At 39.8% G+C, this 6000-nt stretch overlaps 1 long non-coding RNA gene across 1 annotated transcript in view; it reads right to left on the bottom strand.

The window, feature by feature from the left end:
* Positions 1 to 209: 209 nt before the first annotated feature.
* LOC120383371 overlaps positions 210 to 6000 on the bottom strand; it is a 30498-nt gene continuing 24707 nt past the window's right edge. The window contains exons 2-4 of the long non-coding RNA XR_005588432.1: positions 2551 to 2625; positions 2081 to 2225; positions 210 to 502 (exon numbers count right to left, since the gene is read on the bottom strand). This is a non-coding gene — a long non-coding RNA (uncharacterized LOC120383371). The remainder of the gene's footprint in view (positions 503 to 2080; positions 2226 to 2550; positions 2626 to 6000) is intronic.

The raw sequence follows: 6000 nt of genomic DNA, 5'->3' as shown, positions 1-6000 counted from the left end.
ATAACTTCATATTCTTAATTCAAGAATGTAGTTAGTCTACTTCTCTGAATCTTTGAAAAGCGCTGTGGAATGCCTGATGGATATTTCAGCTGCCAAGAGTTGATATACAAATTAAAAGAAAAAACACTTACAGTTCTATAATGGACACAAAGTCCATAATTTATTTCAGTGCACACTGCCATGCTTAAAGACTTTTCATGGTATTGGTGTTGTGCTCTGTTGAAGTGGTAATTTAGTAATTCACAAAGAGGGCACATTCATTATTCTGTAATAGAATGAAGATACTGTAGTTTGTTTCTCTTGCTTAATCATTAAAAGTGAATAGAGATACAACGGTGCAGTGTGGTTTGTCCTGTTCTTGTTTCTGTTAAATCGTAAGTGAAGGAATCATTAAATAAATGATACAGGAGTGTTTCCAGAGATACAGGAATGAATTGGTTAGTGTTGGTGTCCAATGCCTTCTAATGGATGGTCCTTCCTGTAGACCAGTACAGACCAGCTCCTGTAATATGCAAAGTGGTTAGGGGGCCACAAATCAAGGTGAGGAACACTTGTCTATCTATTGGCCCTTTTATCTGCCCCTCTCTCTGCAGAGGTCCTGCTCCAGTCTGTTCCCTGCCTCCGAAGAAGAATCAGGCCTATTTGCTCCATTTTTGTGGCTGCCTGATATGCTCTTCCCCACAGTTTTTCTGCAAAAATTAAGTGCACAGTTTGCAGAAACCCCTGACACCCTAATGGTCTGACTCATGCTGCAAAGAGTGCATCTTCAAATGGAACACCCCCAATGGAGCTGTGACATCTCCCTGCTCCTCTTTCTCCCTGGTAAGCCCTCCAAAAAGGGCAAACAACTTAATTCTATGCTGTATCTATTTTAATAACACTGGAGAGTGGGAGCTGAGGGCATGTCCTGGCTTAATAATACCCTTCTGTGACATATTTAAATATCCTTTGTTTTGGACGGGGTGAGGGATAACTTTTCAGGGGGATGGGAGGGGAGCTGAACTACTGAACTACTTCTAGATCCTGCTACCAAAGCTGAGTACAATGAAGGCAGAAAATAGAAGAGAAAGGAAATCAGAAGAATGCTACTAAAGAACCTCGAGTCCAACGTTGGTATGGATTCTTATTGTTTTAGTTCATCCAATTAACAGAAGTGTAACCCACACATCTCCTGAGTGTGGTGATTTATCCCATGTAGTGGCACCAAGACCACCGAGAGATTAATGCGTCTACTACAGCCTTAGCTAATAGGCATGTGGCTTTTAGGTCCTTCAGTAGAAGCTCATGCATTTAGCTCCAGAAGTCCCAGGTTCAATCCCGCCTACCACCCTTTGGGGTCTGTTGGTGTTACAGGAGCACCATAATATATCCTGTTAAATATCAGAATGAGGAATCAGCAAAATAGATTTGTTCTGAAGCAGGCACTTCTAAACCAGGATTGGCAACCTTTGGCATGTCGCTCACCAGGGTAAGCCCCCTGGCAGGCCAGGCCAGTTTGTTTACCTGCCACATCCACAGGTTTGGCCAATCCAGGCCAATCGGGGCGGCAGGAAGTGGCAGCCAGCACATCCCTCAGCCTGCACCACTTTCTGCCGCCCCGATTGGCCTGGGACGGTGAACCATGGCCACTGGGAGCCGCAATCGGCAGAACCTGCCAATACAGCAGGTAAACAAACCGGCCTGGCCTGCCAGGGTGCTTACCCTGGTCACCTACGTGCCAAAGGTTGCCAATCCCTGTTCTAAACAGTGGGGTTGTTGGAGAGCCATGGCTTCAGACTGGGATAGTGTGTTCCTTTCATGGCATGTCTCTTTTTATGTTGATGCCATCACAAATGCCCAGATGTCTTGCTTCCAAAAGTAACACTTCTGAGAATGACAGGTTTCAGAGTAGCAGCCGTGTTAGTCTGTATCCGCAAAAAAAACAGGAGTACTTGTGGCACCTTAAAGACTAACAAATTTATTTAAGCATGAGCTTTCGTGTAAAGCTCATGCTTAAATAAATTTATTAGTCTTTAAGGTGCCACAAGTACTTCTGAGAATGGCATCACATCATTAGACAGTGTGTCACAGTCACTGTTACCTTGTGCTCACTAGTCTGTTTGGTGTATTCTCCTGTTGTCTCTCATTTTATTCTCAGATTGTTAGCTCCTTGGGGCAGGGACCATCTTTTTCTTGTATGTTTATGCAATATCCTAACACAATTTGGACTGGCTCTATAGATGACACTGTAATATAAATAAATAAAATAATGATTGGCTGGTGATAATCTTATTACCAGAATAACACTGATTGTGTTAGATCGGAGACAACTGGAAATTGAAAGAGCCCAGGATTAAATACACTGAGAAACTATTTTCTCTTGTATGTGACTGACTGAGAAGAAGAAAGAGGTAGGAATGAGGACTTGGATCAAATACAGAAATGGCAGGATTATATAAATCAGGTTTGCATTAGCATATGTTATAAAACTGCCCTTTGGTAGCCCTACACTCCCTTACAGTACTCATAAGAAAAAAAACAATATGTTATGCGTGGGTTTCTTTGTATTACAACAGAGGTTTAGTGAGCCTCTTCTGCTGTTCCATTCCAGGAGGACTCCAGCCAACCTGTTCAGTCCAAGTCTTTCTGAAAAGAAGAAGAAAAAAGGGTCAAAATAACAAAGAAATCAATCATTGACTCAAAATCTCATTGTATTTGTTATAGCGTTCTTCTTCACTGGCTCTCTTCCTTTGTAATTCTAGTAAACATTGCCCTTTTCAAAATATTCCCTTGTTTGCTAGGGAAGGGAAGCTTTAACTAAAAAAGTGCTCTTTTAAAGAAATCTTTTCCATATCTCTCTTTATCTCTTGGGACCTCCCTTTTTAACACAGAATTGAGTGCCTCTTGTCAAGCTCATTTTGATTCAGCCTGCTTTCCTAGGGGGTGTAACTACCCCTTTTGCAAGCTTTTATGTGAGGTACATAAAAATAAACACCTGACAGACTTTTTAATGATGTGCACTGTAAGACAGATCCAATAGTATGTGAACACCTGAACCTCATTTTGAAGATCTCAAAGGTCATTTAAATGAATGAATGATTGAGGTATTTTTATGAGTCTGATTATATCTCTCTTGTGTATGTTTTTGAGGACTGAAAAAGGAGGTCATAAAATACTGCTTCAGACAATAATTCTCTATCACTTGTGGCAATGTCATCACAGCATTTGTAGTGATTGGCTGACTGATGAAAAAAAGATGATGGTCGCAGGCATTTGAAGCAAGATTTATTTATTTTTAAAAAAGTTTATGAGCTGTGTGGTTAGTCATAAAAGAAGTACCCACCAAAATTATCCCTAAGCCAAATAAAGTCCTTTCTAACTACATATTTAGATCTGCATCACAGTTGATTCTTGATATTGTCACGAAGGAGCCAAACAAATCTTTCTAAGGTTCAAAACACAATAAGTGAACGTTCCAGTGTTGCCAACTCTCATGGTTTTATTGCCAGGGTTGCCATATTTTGGTGTTTTCCTTAAAGACCAAGCATCTGGAATCCTGTAATTAGGAGAGAATCTCAAAGTTTCATTTTTTCCAAAAAATAAATGTCTAGCTCTCATGGTTGCAGGGAAAAGCTTGAATATGTGACCCAATTGCACCCTCAATGCTCAAAAACAAAAGGCAAATGAAAAGAATTCCAAATATATTATTAAAAGTAAAAATGGAAAAAAAAACCTCATGCTTTTTAAACTGATCTCTCTTTTTGGTGGGGGCTGACATAGTTTTGAAATATGAGATTGGCAACATTGCTCACCATTCTTCAAGGGTTTTGTTGGTTTTGTTTTGTTTTACTAAACTTTTAGTAAAGTCTAAGAATTAAATTTTTAAAAAGCAGTCTTAAAGTGTCACTAATCCAAAGGTCCCAGGCTACCTATGAATTGCCTTCCAAAATGGTATGCCTACTGCTAAGAGCGATCTATTTTATATTGGAGTTTAGCTTAATCACAGTTTGTTTTCAAACTTCCTCCTCTTCCAGTGTTTTGTATGTCATGTTACAGTTGGTATAGAGTTTTGGATGGTATGATGACTAGAAACATACAGGGAAAATTTTAAAAAATGAATTTAATATTGCGAGGGATTTTGATTTTTGTGGAGTAATATATAGATAGATAGGTATAGATATGAGCATTGAGATGGTCACTCATGCACTCCTTGGTGGTGTTGCTGTTACTTTGAAAGGATATTGACTGGCACAATCAGCAAAATAGTATTTCAGCAAAGTTGGAGTAAGTGGCCTTTATATAGTCGTATAAAAAGTGGAAGAATTATGTTTATTTTTATTTGTATTAAGGAAGAACTCAAAGGTTGAGGCTTTATTATATATGTACACCTCTACCCCACTATAACGGGACCCAATATAACACGAATTCGGATATAACGCAGTAAAGCAGTGCTCTGGCGGGGGGCGGGGCTGCACGCTATGGCGGATCAAAGCAAGTTTGATATAATGCGGTTTCACCTATAATGTGGTAAGATTTTTTGGCTCCCCAGGACAGCGTTATATCGGGGTAGAGATGTACCATACAAACACATAGAAAGCCATGGTCCCTGCCCGAAGAAGCTTACAGTCTAAAAAGATATAAACAGGTAATGAGTTGGGAATTGGGATACTATTTATAAATAGGAGGATGATGAGTACTAATTCAAATTTCTTTCTTTCTATATATAAATTGTCATTGGCTATAGTTCTTAAAAAGCCAATGGCCACTTGTAGCTCTGATAACACTAAGGCCTGGTTTACACTTAAAAGTTCAGTTGACATAGCTATGACACTTAGGGGTATGAAAAATTTGCAATAGAGCTGCCAACCTAACCTAGACATGACTAGGTTGATAGAAGAATGCTTCTGCCTACCTTATCTACCACCACTCGGTATTACCTACAGCAACTGAGGAACTCTCATCTGTCACTGTAGGAAATGTCTACACTACAATGCTACAGAGGCATAGCTATGGTTTTATAGCTGTGCCATTGTAGTGGCCATAGTGTAGAGATGACTTTACACTCCCATTAGTAGAATTTAAGCAGTGGTAGGACAGTGGTAAACTTTGACCAAAAAAGCCCTAGTGTAGACGCTGCTATTGAAGCTGCAGATGGAAATTCAGGGGAAGTATTTGAGACCAATTGTGGTGTTTCTTAAAGAAAATTCAAAGGCTGCATTTGTCATCTGTTTTCATATGGCAAATATTAGGCTAAAACAATCTATTATATTGTAATGCTGGACGCTGCCAAATAAGGGTTTGGTGTTTTTTATTAGACGTAGTATGCCAATGAGCTCTTGTTTATTTTATATTAGCAGCTATGAAGGAGAAACTATAAAATAGGCCTTTGACATCCTGGCGTTGTAAAATTCTATGTAAGGGAAAATATTTTATTTGCCTCATACTGGTTTTATGTAAATAATTGTTTACATATTTAAACAATGTAATACATTGTAACTGCAGTATTCAACAGACTTATAAAGTTGTCTGGCAAGTCTCCACTGGTGGTGATTCATTTGTTCCAACATGTTATGGCTCCACAGGGAAGTACACAGATTATAGAAGACTTCAGGAAACCGGGAGGGGAGCTGAAGAGGACAGTCTGAGTCATAGAATCATAGAATATCAGGGTTGGAAGAGACCTCAGGAGGTCATCTAGTCCAACCCCCTGCTCAAAGCAGGACCAATTCCCAACTAAATCATCCCAGCCAGGGCTTTGTCAAGCCTGACCTTAAAAACCTCTAATGAAGGAGATTCCACCACCTCCCTAGGTAACCCATTCCAGTGCTTCATCACCCTCCTAGTGAAAAAGTTTTTCCTAATATCCAACCTAAACCTCCCCCACTGCAACTTGAGACCATTACTCCTTGTTCTGTCATCGGGTACCACTGAAAACAGCCTCTCCTCATAAGTCATGTGCTCCAGCCCCCTAATCATTTTTGTTGCCCTCTGCTGGACTCTTTCCAATTTTTCCACATCCTT

Source organism: Mauremys reevesii, linkage group 1, assembly GCF_016161935.1.
Source record: "Mauremys reevesii isolate NIE-2019 linkage group 1, ASM1616193v1, whole genome shotgun sequence".
Classification (NCBI taxonomy): Eukaryota; Metazoa; Chordata; order Testudines; family Geoemydidae; genus Mauremys; species Mauremys reevesii.
This window is presented reverse-complemented; position numbering and strand designations above follow the sequence as displayed.